The 12956-nt window shown below is 43.6% G+C and overlaps 1 long non-coding RNA gene across 2 annotated transcripts; it reads left to right on the plus strand.

The window, feature by feature from the left end:
* The first annotated feature begins 33 nt into the window (after positions 1–33).
* On the plus strand, positions 34–12428 carry LOC138741245 (uncharacterized). 2 transcript variants are annotated; one of them, XR_011343421.1, is made up of 4 exons: positions 34–81; positions 181–273; positions 8669–8800; positions 11988–12428. It is a non-coding gene; the product is annotated as an uncharacterized lncRNA (long non-coding RNA). The 2 variants fall into 2 exon arrangements; XR_011343420.1 differs by lacking the exons at positions 34–81; positions 181–273 and adding an exon at positions 280–425.
* Positions 12429–12956: the final 528 nt, after the last annotated feature.

The raw sequence follows: 12956 nt of genomic DNA on the forward strand, positions 1-12956 counted from the left end.
GAGGTAAAAGTAAACACGGTGTTTTATTTCAGAGAGCAAAGAGTACACTGCGTTATTTAAATCGATCAGGAAGAAAGACTGGTATGTTTCAACAGTGAATAAAATGCTCTGAGGCATTGACCCAAAATTAAGAATGCACAGACACTATTTATCCCCTGAAGCCTATTTTCTAATTCTTAGCTGACAAACCTTGGAAAACTTCGACGGATGTAGAGTGGAAAGTGCGCTGATCTGGGGGACCCCAATACCTGTGAGCAGAGAGCCCTGGAAAAGGTAGTGGACACAGCCCAGTACATCACAGATAAAATTCTCCCCACCATCAAGAACATATAAATGGAACGCTGCTATCAGAGAGCAGCAGCGATCATCAGGGACCCACATCACTCAGCACATGCTCTGTTCTTGCTGAAGCCATCAGGAAAGAGGTACATGTGTCACAAAACTTTTACCTCCAAGGTTCAGGCTATTTCAGAAAAGGACTCTTACTATGGTCATTATATATCACTGAACATTTATCTTCTGTAGTTGCAGTCAGTTTATTTTCTTTCTTTTGAGTACAGTTTTCAGTTACCAGTAATTAGAAATTCTGCCTGGCCCGCAGGAAAAAGAAACTCAGGGCTGTATGTGGTGTCATCTATGTACTATGGCAATAAATTTGAACTTTGAGGCACCTCTCATCCATTATCTACCTTTATATCCAATGAGTGACAAAACAGTTCCTTCCCTGCTGTTGTCAGACTCTTGAAAGGACCTCCTATTATTATAAGATAGTGGTGTGCAGTTTTTAAACTATATTTTTCTGGGACACTACATTTTCATTCTTGCACTATCTGCTGTACTAGGTAGAGGTCAACCTACCTGGATAGAATGCAAAACAAAGCTTTTCATTGTATCTCGGTGCATGTGAGAATAAGCAATTGTAATAGTAATTCAATAGAAGTTGGGTGCTGTTGGTTCAGAGCTTTGAGGACCTGGGTTTGAGCTTGATCTTGAGTATGGAAGTTGTGTATTTTCTCTGTGAGTTTCTGTTGGGTGTTATGCTGATGGCTGGCCCCATCTCCCGGCTCCGCCCCCATCTGCCCACATATAACCCTGGTTTCCCGCCTAAACCCAGAACCCTTCTGAAGACTACTGTTGAATCCTACACCATTTAGTTATAAGCTAATAAAGCATTTGTCCTCCCTCCAGTCATGAGAGCTTCATTCATGCTACAAGTTTATTAGCTTATTTCCTAACGATGGAAGCGCTACTCAAACCAGGTATGCTACTGATAGATCCTCTGTCCCCCGATGAGGCTGAGGAGTTCATATACTGACTAGACTGAACGCGACCAGAGATTTTTTCCACTCCGATGAATTCAGGAGATCCGCACTCGTTTTGAGGGTAGGAACGAAAGGGTATGCAGTCATCAGGGACTGCTCTATGTATGACGCTGCTATAGAGGTGTTGAAGGCTAGGTACCTGAAGTCACAGAACGCGTGGTCCTAGCGAGGCACTGACTCATTCTATGTCACCAGCGGCCAGGAGAGACCATTGACGACTACCTGCTGGATCTGTGGATGCTTGCTAAGATGTGAAGGTACTAAGCGACTATGGGCTGCGTTCGTGAAGAAGAACAGAAGTACATGAGGCAGCGACTGCTCGAGTCGGGAAAGAAGGACCTGGTTAGCCATGTCGAGTTGGCCAAATCACTGGAACAGTCCAAGCTCAAGAAAGACGACCTCGAAGTCAGCGAGCTCGCTCACTCAGGTGACCCATTCCAAGGACCGGCTGTTCCCGTTACCCCTGCCCTAACGGCTGCTGCTTCTTGGGCCACGGAGTGCATTTTATGCGGCAAGAGCCAACATCCCTGACCTCGTTGCCCGGCAAAAGACTCAGTGTGTTCTAGCTGTGGCAAGAAAGGACATTGGGTAAGGGTTTGCCATGTGAGGGGAAGCCCAGGGAAGTCTATGGCTTGCACTGCTTCAGGATCCAATTCCAGACCCAAGCTGTCTGCCTCGAATTCACCTGGACCCGCTTGCTGCACGACATGCCAATGGAGGGTGGCAGTGAGGAAACGGTGCGTAAAGGCTCAGTGGCCATCTTGCCGCGACTCAAATTCAAATTCGGCGCCATCATTGTCGTAGGAAGAACGAAGGCGGCCATTTTGCTGTGCCATGAGGCCAGCACTATCTTATCCACGCAGGGCAACCCTGGACAGTGGGGGCCACTCGAGTGAAGAGCATGGAGTCTCCAGGGAGCTAGCCTTGATGGTCCTAGATCAGGACAGACTTCACCATCTCAGAAATTCTATAGTGGCTGTAAAGGTAAACAGATATTCCACTAAATGCCAAATCGACATGAGCTCTACTGAAAGCTTCATAGACTCACGGACTGTGCAAAAATACAACTGAAGATGTATCCTTCATATTTCTCGCATCTCAATCACATTCTACGTGTATTCAACAACATTGTAAAGTACACCTGTTGTTTGAGGGGGGAGAATTTTGTAAATTTCGCTTGTATATACTTGATGTATGCTCTGGTGTTGTTGGGTCTGGACTTCCTGCGTCACCTTAAAAGCATGACCTTGGAGTATTCAGGTCCCCTCCCCCTGGTAATAGTTCGGAACGGAGGGCCCCTAAAATCAGAACCCACATGCAGCCTCTTCACACTGAATCTGTCTCCAGACTATAAGCCCATTGCTACTAAGAGCAGGAGGTACACTACAGCAATCCAAGAGTTTATAAAGTCGGACACTCAACTTTTGCTGGATGAAGGTATCATCGAACCTAGCACCAGCCCATGGAGAGTGCAAGTGGTAATAGATAAGGGGGAAAACAAGTCCAGGCTAGTAATTGACTATAGCCAAACTATTAATCAGTACACATTCCTGGACGCATACCTTCCCCAACCCTCGTATTTCAGATATGGTGAATGATATTGCGTAGTATTGGGTCTATTCGACCATCGACCTGAAAGCTGCCAATCCATTCTGAGGACCGTCCATATATGGCATTTGAGGCTAACAGTCGTCTCTATCAATTTCGGAGGGACCCTTTCAGTATTACTAACAGGGTTTCTATCTTCCAGAGGCAAATGGACAGAATGGTGGATGAGTATGGGTTGAAGGCTACCTTTCCCTAACTTGATAATGTGGCCATACCTTGAAAGACCATGACGTCAACCTCCAGAGTTTTCTCCATGTGGTGAAAGCCCTGAACCTCACTTATACCTCTGACAAGTGTGGGTTCAGGACTAAACGGCTGGCTATCCTTGGCTACATGGTAGAGAATGGCAACATTGGCCCTGATCCTGATAGGATGGACCCTGGACTTCAATGCCTCGGTATACGGCGCACACCTGTCTGGTGTGGTGGCTTCATTGAGGCGGCTGTTGTCTCCACATGGCCTCCATCCTCCCACTGCTTTTGATACCATGTTCAAGGGGGAGGCCCTGGGACTGTCGGAACGCCGCATGATCCCCAGCTCTTCCATCTTTTTAAACTCCTCTTTTCAGGTGGTTGAATTTCTTGGGAGGAAGGTGGTGTGCCCTGGCATGGAGTGGGGGCCCTCCATCAGGACTTGGTGGTGTACCTTGTGCTTGGGCATGGCTGAAGTAAACAGTGGTACCACAATGGAAGGGAATTCTGCCAGGATCCATGTGATGGTTGAGGTGGAGGGCTGGTAACTTAGTTTCTCCCAGAGAGAAAATCTGGAAAGACCTGGCCTTTGAGGCCAACTAGCAGACAGTGGGCCCGGAAGAAGCCAGCAACCAGGAGCAGTTTTGCCACTGCCACCACTGTGAAAATCCATGTGAAGTGGCTGTTGCCAAAGTTGAGTGGGATGGTACAGGTGCTGAAGGTCCTTATATTGCTGCTGTTCATTGCCCTTAGGGCTGGGCCCGGCTTCTCCTCCCGGTTGTCATAAGCTGAGGTGGGGGGTGGGGGGGCTGGGGGAAGGACACTGATCTTGGCACCCATGTTGACCAGGAAACGCTATCCTGAGAGAGAGTCCCAGATGAAGAGGAGCCTGTCTCATTGGCCAACTGTTGTAGCTATTAGCAACGGTTGGCCATGGCGTTTTTCTGAAACCTGCAATAAGAGAGCGCCATTGGCGGGCCTCCATACCCTATCGCCGATAAAAGAAACAGTATTGGTCGATGGGGGAATCTACTTGCCTTTCTGTCAATTGTTGTGGCCTTGGTGATCGCTGTGTGCATGGCCTAGTGACCTGTTCCACTATGGCATTACTATCCCTTTTCGCACATTCGCTGGAGCGACGACTTTCCTGGGGTTGCTAAAATCTTCGTCGGCAAGTAGCAGTTGTTCCAGGAAAAACCTCCTCAAAAAGCCAGCATGTTGCTCATGAGGACAGATGGGGCCCTGTTCCTCAGGCCGTCCATGTGCAACAGTCGGCAGTGCGCTCACACCGTGAGAGCCTGAAAGTGTGGGTTAAAAGCTCTTTGAGGGCATCATATTTACCTTGTTCTGGTGGCTGCTACAGGAAATCAACGACTCTTGCTGCTGTGTCCTGGTTGAGCGAGCTCTCCGTGCGTCAGCGGAGATGTGTCAGAGTTGGAACTGGGCTTTGGTCTGCTCGAACCACACCAGTGGCTGTGATGTCCAGAACATTAGCAGATTCAAGGAAACTGTGTGGAACATTGACTGATTGGTCATCTTTGGGTCCAAATGCTGTTTGGATTAGTCAGGGTCACCAATGTAGTGCATGTGCTACAGCGGAGAGTGGAAGAATGAGGCACACTTGATGCGGTTATAGTCAAGGCTGTTTTATTGCTCTCTCTTCCCCTGTTTATATAGGCTCAGTTTCCCACTGCTGGGCCCAGTTTTCCCACCGTTTCTAGTGGGAGTGATGTCATCGAGATTCCGGCTGCTGATTGGTTGGCGTTCCTGCCGCGCGGGCTGCCGGCTGGGAAGAAAGGCCATTAGCCTGCGTGGGGTTTGCGAGATCACCGTGTTTGTCCACCATTTTGTGTATCGGGTCGCCTCCTGGGTAGTGGGCCGCTCCACCAGATCATTTTTTTTGGATCCACATCAAACCGTTTCTTTTGAAACCCCCTGTCATTTTAAAAATAGATCAGCCTACTGAACTAAAGGGTATGGCGAACAAGATAAATCATCTTCATTCTTTCCAGCTTAAAATAATAAAAATCTCCAGAAGTTGGAAATCTAAATAAAAATAGAAAATGCTGTAAATGTTCAGCATCTGTGAAAAGAAAAATAATATTTAATAGTTCTTGTCAAAAGCCCTTCTGTAGAGCTGTCTTTATAGGTTGTTGACCTGAAATATAATCTCTGTTTTATTTTCTCCCCAGATGCTATCTGACTGATTGAGTGTTGCCAGCATTTTGTGTTTTCAGATGTAGTTTGTTTCTGGTGATTTTGCACATTGCCCAGTTCAAGATCTCTTATGTGTCATACCTAAAGCTGAATACAATACCCCACCAAGTGGTCTAACCAAGACCAATTCACAAATGTGCTGAAGAACCTCAGTTGGCCACACTGCATCCATAGAAAGCAAAGGTTAACCAGCGTTTCGGGCCTGAGCAGATGTTCTTGTTTAACACCATGTAACCATGTTTCTGGATTATTCCCAACTTCACACTGCCATTGTATACTGGTGTTGATAAAAAAGCCTCCCTTTTGTGATTCGTGTACATAAAAGACACAAATCCCTTACCCTGTGGAATCAAAGGCATGGCTGAATAGTCATTCTTATTCTGTTCAATAAAATGAAGAACTCCATAGCCCAACATTTACCAAGATAAATGTAAGAATATTGAAAAACCTTTAAAACTTTGAATAGACAGGAATTCAATTCAATTAGCACATCAATTATCTTAACTGCTGCGTTAAGAGTTAATAATAAAACACACAATCTATCTGTTGAGTAAGAGTGGAACTCATCTTCATTAAATCCTTTCCTGTCATGTATATGTAAGAAAAGAATTACTGGCTTTTAATGGCTAGTGATCCTCATTCAAGTTTATCCTCCCAACATCCAAAGCTGACTTGGTATCTCTCCTTTGGAAATGCAGCGCTCAGCAAAACTTGGTGTTGGGCAGATGGGGGAGTTCAGGGTCATCCTGACCCTCTCTAAGGAGGAGAGCAGGAGACAGCTTTCAAACTGCATACAGATCATTCCTTTCTGACAATCTGTCCTGCTAACATTGTGACATTCCTCCAAACTAAATGAGGCATTATTATGGACATCTGGGGAAAGAAGAATCATCTCCAAGTGCGTTTTTTTTAAAAAAAAGCTACTGGGTTTAGAAAGCTGAGAGACAGATTGCTGTCTCCATTCATTACAAACGGCACATGTGATGTATTATCCAAAGCTAGTGGCCAACGTGAGCGAGCTCCTTTCACAACAACTCCCAAACTGATTACTTCTACAAAGGCAAGACTAGCAGGCACATGGGAACATTATATCGTTTCCAGATGCCCCTCCAAATCACATGCAATCATGTCTTGGACATTCATTGTCATTCCTACAATGTTCCTGAGTCTAAATCTGACAAATGATGCCTCAAAAGCAAAGTGAGAGAACTTTCACCACATTAATGTGACTCAATCACCCTCACATCCTACCAATTAATAAACAAAAAAATGAAGCCAATAAAGCAATAATTTGCCTCCTTTTAAACAAGAACTGAAGCACAGTTTTTATTTGCCCCCATGTACATGGTTATTTAAGAAAATAATGTATTATTTCTCAATGTACATCTCAGTACAAGCCACCTGTCCAACAGCTCAGGCAACTCAGTCAGCAGAGTTTCGGGCTTTTAAGATGAGGGTCAACGGTTGAATCCAGGCCAGGGTTTAAACCTGACCATCAGGTATAACAATTTGACCCTGCATTTTAGCCAGAGGGAACTGGAGAAACAGGCATAATTTTGACATTCAAAAGACATTTGGACAGATATATGGACGCAGAAAAGTTTCACGAGAATGTAATCAGGACTGACAGATTTAAATTACAAGGCGAGGTTCTGTAGGCTGGGACTTTTTTCCACTGAACAGAAAGGGCCTTTCTAGAAGTTGATAGTATCACGAGGACCATGGTACGGTAAATAATCACAGTCTTTATCTCAGGGTAGGGGAGTCTAAAACTAGAGGGCATAGATTTATAGTGAGAGGGATCTGAGGGGCCCCTTAATCACACAGAGGGTGGTGAGAAGGGTACAATTATGATATTTAATAGACATTTGGACAAGTACATTTGTTAAAATGGACCTAGGGTTTCCTAAAGACAAACATGAATACCGTTGCAAAAATCAAACTTTTAATCACTTTGCAAAGTGAGAGAACTCTGTTACCGCAAGAAGCACTGCTGGAACCAACTAGTCTTACCCCAAGAGGGTCTGCCTCATGGCTTACAAATCATGTATTTTATACCTTCAGACCCCTAGGTTTCTGGAACATTCAAACAGACTCCTCCATTTAAGTACATAGAATTCTCTTAGAATTGGTTAATTGGTCATGTCCCTTTCCCAATGGTTAATAGTCTTTTCTTACCTTACAAAATAAAGAAGCCATTATCAGCTTTAACTAATAACAAGAAAGAAAATAATGTAGTTGACTTCTATCTTCCAGTCAGCAATTTAAAACTTGTATTCTCACAGAGATAGGAAAGGTATAGAGGGAAATGGGCCAAATGTAAGCAAATGCGACCAGATTAGGGTAGACAACTTGGAAGGAATTGGAACAAAGTGCCCAATTCTATGACTCTATGATTTAGAAAACTAAGGTAAGATTATATTTGTTTTGACAAAATGTTGAGCCTCTCAATGTCATGGTTTGTTTTACTTTCCTTGAACAAAACCCAACTCCACATTGCCATGACCCCCTGGTCTTCCCATCTCCACACTGCCATGACGCCCTGGTCTTCTCAACTGCAAACTGCCATGACCTCCTGGTCTTCCCAATTCCACTCAGCCACAATCATCTGGGCTTCACACTGCCATGACCCCCTGGTCTTCCCAACTCCACACTGCCATGACCCCCTGGTCTTCCCATCTCCACACTGGCGTGATCTCCTGGTCTTCCCAACGGCACACTGCCATGACCTCCTAGTCTTCTCAACGGCAAACTGCCATGACCTCCTGGTCTTTCCAACTCCACACTGCCATGACGTCTTGGTCTTCTCAACTGCAAACTGCCATGACCTCCTGGTCTTCCCAACTCCACTCTGCCACAATCATCTGGGCTTCACATTGCCATGATATTCTGGGTTTCCCAACTTCACACTGCCATGACCTCCTGGTCTTCCAAACTTGACACTGCCATGATCTTCTGGCTTCCCAACTGCACACTGCCATGACCTCCTGGTCTTCTCAACTGCAAACTGCCATGACCTCCTGATCTTCCCAACTCCACACTGCCACAATCATCTGGGCTTCACACTGCCATGATCTTCTGCATTTCCCAACTTCACACTGCCATGACCTCCTGGTCTTCCCGACTCGACACTACCATGATCTTCTGGCTTCCCAACTCCACACTGCCATGACCTCCTCTTACCAACTCAAATGCATTGGTTGATTCTCCTAATTACTCTTTCCTCTGTTAAGTAAACGGGAAGGCAATAGAATAAATATTATAAGCACACGTGAATCTCAAAGAGAGTGTTATCAAGCTTCATGTTCTTTTTGTTATCTTTGGATCTAGTGAATAGGCTGAAGCTGCCTGTGAAAGTGCTTTCACTTTGCCAACTCATGCCCCCTGTCATCTGATCACAATCTTCATCTTTACTGGAGAAGCACTGAAAATTAAAATGGAAACTATTCTCGATGAATGAAGGTTCTTCACTTTCCATTTTATAATTTTTTATTGCTCCAGTGTGTCCTTGAGAGAAAATGACACACAAGGTGGTAGGTTGATAAAGGAAAGATGAACAGGACCTGAGGGAGAGTTGTATACAGAATCAAACTTAGCTCAATGGCTAGACAAAGAGGGAAATGGTCAAGTTAATCACTGGAAAGCTGTTAATGCAGTGTTATTACAGCACCAGTGTCCCTGGTACACATTTGGTGCTGTCTGTAAGGATTTGTATGTTCTCCCCAACACCTGTGTGAGATTTCTCTGGGTGATGTGGTTGGTAGTTATGGGGTTGGTAGGTTAATTGGATATAATTAGGTGACACAGATTTCATTGGCCAGAATCAGCTTTTACCATGTTGTAAATAAATTTAAAATAAATTTAAATTTGTCTGGAGATTTTGCAAGGGTGTGAAAGAGGATCAGGATTGCTTTCAGAAGGATCAGGATGATCCGGTCAGATAGTTAGAAGAGTGACAAATGGAAATTAATCCAGAGAAGTGTGAGGTGCTGCAATGGAGGGAGGTGCAACAAGGCACCACAAATGGGAGAATACTGTTGTGGTGGAGGAAGAGAGGAACCTTGACAGTGGGTCCAGAGATACTTAACAATGGATAACAATGGATGAGATGGTTCTAAAGCCACTTGGGATGTTGTCCTCTATTGTCTAAAGCATTTCATACAGGAGTGGGGATATGTTGGATTTGTATATGGTTAGGCCACGGCTCCTGGTCACATTACAGGAAAGACTGCACTAGAGATGGAGCGGAGAGGCTTATGAGGAAAGATTGGATTAGTTGCGATTAATCCTTTGGAACAGAGAATGTTTAAGGGAGACTTAATCATGGTGTATGCAATTATGAGAGTCTTAGAATAACTGGGAAAGACCCATTTCCCTTATCAGAAGGGCCAAAATCCAAGGTGGGTGGGGGTAACAGATTTCAAATAATAGGTGGAATTAGAGGGAGGTGAAAAACTAATTTTTTTAACCATAGGGTTTGGAACTCACTGCCTGATAATGTGGCAGAAGCTTTATTAGTGTTCAATTCTGGTCACCTCATTTCAGGAATGATGTGGAAACTATGGAGAGAGTGCTGAGATTTACCAGGAAGTTGTCTAGATTGGAAAATATGTTTAATAAGGCAATGATAGCAGAAACAGGTCTTTTCTCTTTGGAATGATGAAGGATGAGAGGTCTACAAGATTCTGAGAGGCATAGTTAAGGTAGACAGCCAACACACTTTCCCCAGGGAGGGAGCAGCAAACACCAGAGGAAATCTGTACAAAGTGAAGGGAGGAAAGTTTAGGGGAGACATCAGGGCTCAGTTTTTTTTACCCAGAGTTGTGGGTGCCTGGAATACCTTGCCAGGGGTGGTGGTGGAGGCTGGAACAATATGGGCATTTAAGAGTCTCTCAGACAGGCACATGGAGGAAATAAAAATAGAGGGTTATGAGGTGGGGAGGAAAAAAATAGGTTGGCATAACATCATGGGCCAAAGGGCTTATACTGTGCTGTAAAGTTCTATGGATGTACATTTGAACAATTGTGACCCACAGGGCTACAGTTCAAGCTCTAAAGTGGAACTATCCAGCTTAACCTTTTCAAAAGGCATGCACATCATGGGTTTATTAGCCTTCTTCTGAGGTGTAAATTCTTTGTGATATTACAAAAGAAGAATTTCCATTTTCAAGAAACAAACCCATTTCCTTCAGAACCATCTACTTGAGAACAAAGGTACTGAATTCAGACAGGGCTTTATACAGTACTGATAAAGAGAGAGGGGGAGAGACTGAGAGAGAGAGAGAGAGAGAGAGAGAGAGAGAGAGAAAGAGTCAGAGATAGATAGAGAGGGAAAGCAGTGTAAGGGGCTGGAAGACTGTTTTAAACAGATTGGCCTTGTTCTTACTCTTAGGGTCTTGCATTTAGAGGTATGACAGCTGGAGAAAGATTGGCTGGGGATGGAGCCAGGTCAGGGATGGGGAGCGGGAGTGGACGAAAACACTGTCTCTTTAAATGGTCTGATAATGAATAAGAAAATGACAGCTGACGAGGCGAAAGCAAACATGATTTTCCTGATTGGCCACCAAGCACTACCCCATACCAGTTTTATTAGATATTGAATTTTGAGAAGCTTACAGGTATTAAGCAGTGTCTTGCTGAGAGAGGGGGCTTCAGGGAGAATAAAGATGTTACAAGCAGCCAAGAGCTTAAGAGTCCATTTTTCAGCATTATGTGAAAGCATTATGATTGGACCGATAAAGATAAATTCTAATATTTAAGACTTCAGGGGCTACATCATCACAATTTAATCCATGTTCAAAGTTAATCCACATTCTCTGCACCTGTTTAGAATGGCAGGGTTTGAATAAGAACCTATGTATGTGGATTAATCTGCGACAAAGGATCTGGGCACAAATCCTTTATTTCTTCATAAAAATTGCATCAATGCGGCACACTTATTTGATTTCTAACTTCAGGCTATTCTATTTACAGCACAAGCGACAAATTTTGTGTGAAATATTCAAATGACAAATTACTGAATAATTGGGCTTGCATTATGTCTGCCAGGAAATATAGTTCAAAACTATTGCTGTTGCTTTTATTTAAGAATAGCTACATGTAGTTCTGCCTGCTCTGGTCCTGATTAGATCATAAATAGGCTATTCAGCCCATCAAGTCTACCCTGCCATTTGATCATGAGGTTAATGCCCTTAACTTCCATAATGACAAGTGCCTTCTTCACCCTGTTCTTGATCTCATGTTGAATATACCCTTTTGATCTCTGGTTGCCTTCTCAGTTAGATTGAAAAGATCCCAGCACACAATTCAAGGAGACACTGATCATTTTTTCTAGTGGTATTTTGGCCAATATTTGCCCCTTGATTAACTATCAGATAATCATCTCATTGATGTTTGTGGGAGTTTGTTGTGCTTACATGTTCCACAACATCTCTCTTAAAAAACACTTGTTTGATGTCCACATTAGATGTGATAGGAATGGAAGTCCTTGAATGCAAGAGGATCGGTTGGGGGAGGTTCTTCTACATAATCCAAAAAGAAAGATACACCTGACCATGTTCCTGCACCCTCGTCCTTGATGAGCACCATTGGCTTTCCATCTCCAAAAACATTTAATTCACGTCCTCTTTCATTTCATTCTGTTTGACAGGTCCTTGAGGTTCAAGCATACTGGAGTCAGCAGAAGTCAGCCAAAAAGATCACTGGGGACTCTCTTCCTACCATGAAGAATATCTACAACTCTCGATGCAGGTGAAAGGCAATGAACATTGTGAAGGACTCCACACACTCCTCATGTAGACTGTTCTCCCTTCTGCCATCTGGTAGGAGATACTGTAGCATTTGGGCCCTAACATCAGATTAGGCAACAGTTTTTTCCTACAAGCCATCAAGTTTCTGAATCCCCAGAACATATGTGGCTATTATACCATGGACCTTTACTGTATACATCTTAATATTTTAATGTGGTTAACTTCTTTTCTAACATATTTATGTAAATATGCTCCATGGTTCTGGAGAAATGCTAACTCGTCTTTACCATGCAAGCATGGTATGAATAATAAATAAAGGTGCCTTGATTTAATTCCATCAATTTTAAGGTGGGATCTGAAGAGTTTGTCACAGGTGGGGCACAACTGCTTGATGGATCAGATCAGTGAGTGGGGTGGTGTGGGAGATACTTCTGCTGTATCCACTAGTTATCTGACCACCCAATGAAGAAATTAAACATTCTAAAAGCCTATTTATAGGCTCCTTCTTTATTTTGATTAGTCACAGGCCAAAGATTGCCATGACTCTGTGAAGAATTTAATTTAAAAAAAATTTACAATGCAGTATAAGACGATTCCAAACATTTAAATCCATGCTGCCTAATTACACCTAATTAACCTTTTGAAGAGTGGGAGGAAACTGAAGAAGACCTATGCAGACAAGGGGAGAACCCCTTACAGACATCAGGTTGCTGTCTATAATAGCATCATGCTAAATGCTGAGCTAACTGTGCCATTTTCTCAAGGAGACTTTGAGAATATCCTTTAAATATTTCTTCTGTCTTACTGATAATATTTTATGATGTGAGTATAGTTTGGTACACATTCATAGGACATTAACATTACCGAGA

This window comes from Narcine bancroftii, chromosome 8, assembly GCF_036971445.1.
Source record: "Narcine bancroftii isolate sNarBan1 chromosome 8, sNarBan1.hap1, whole genome shotgun sequence".
Lineage (NCBI taxonomy): Eukaryota > Metazoa > Chordata > Chondrichthyes > Torpediniformes > Narcinidae > Narcine > Narcine bancroftii.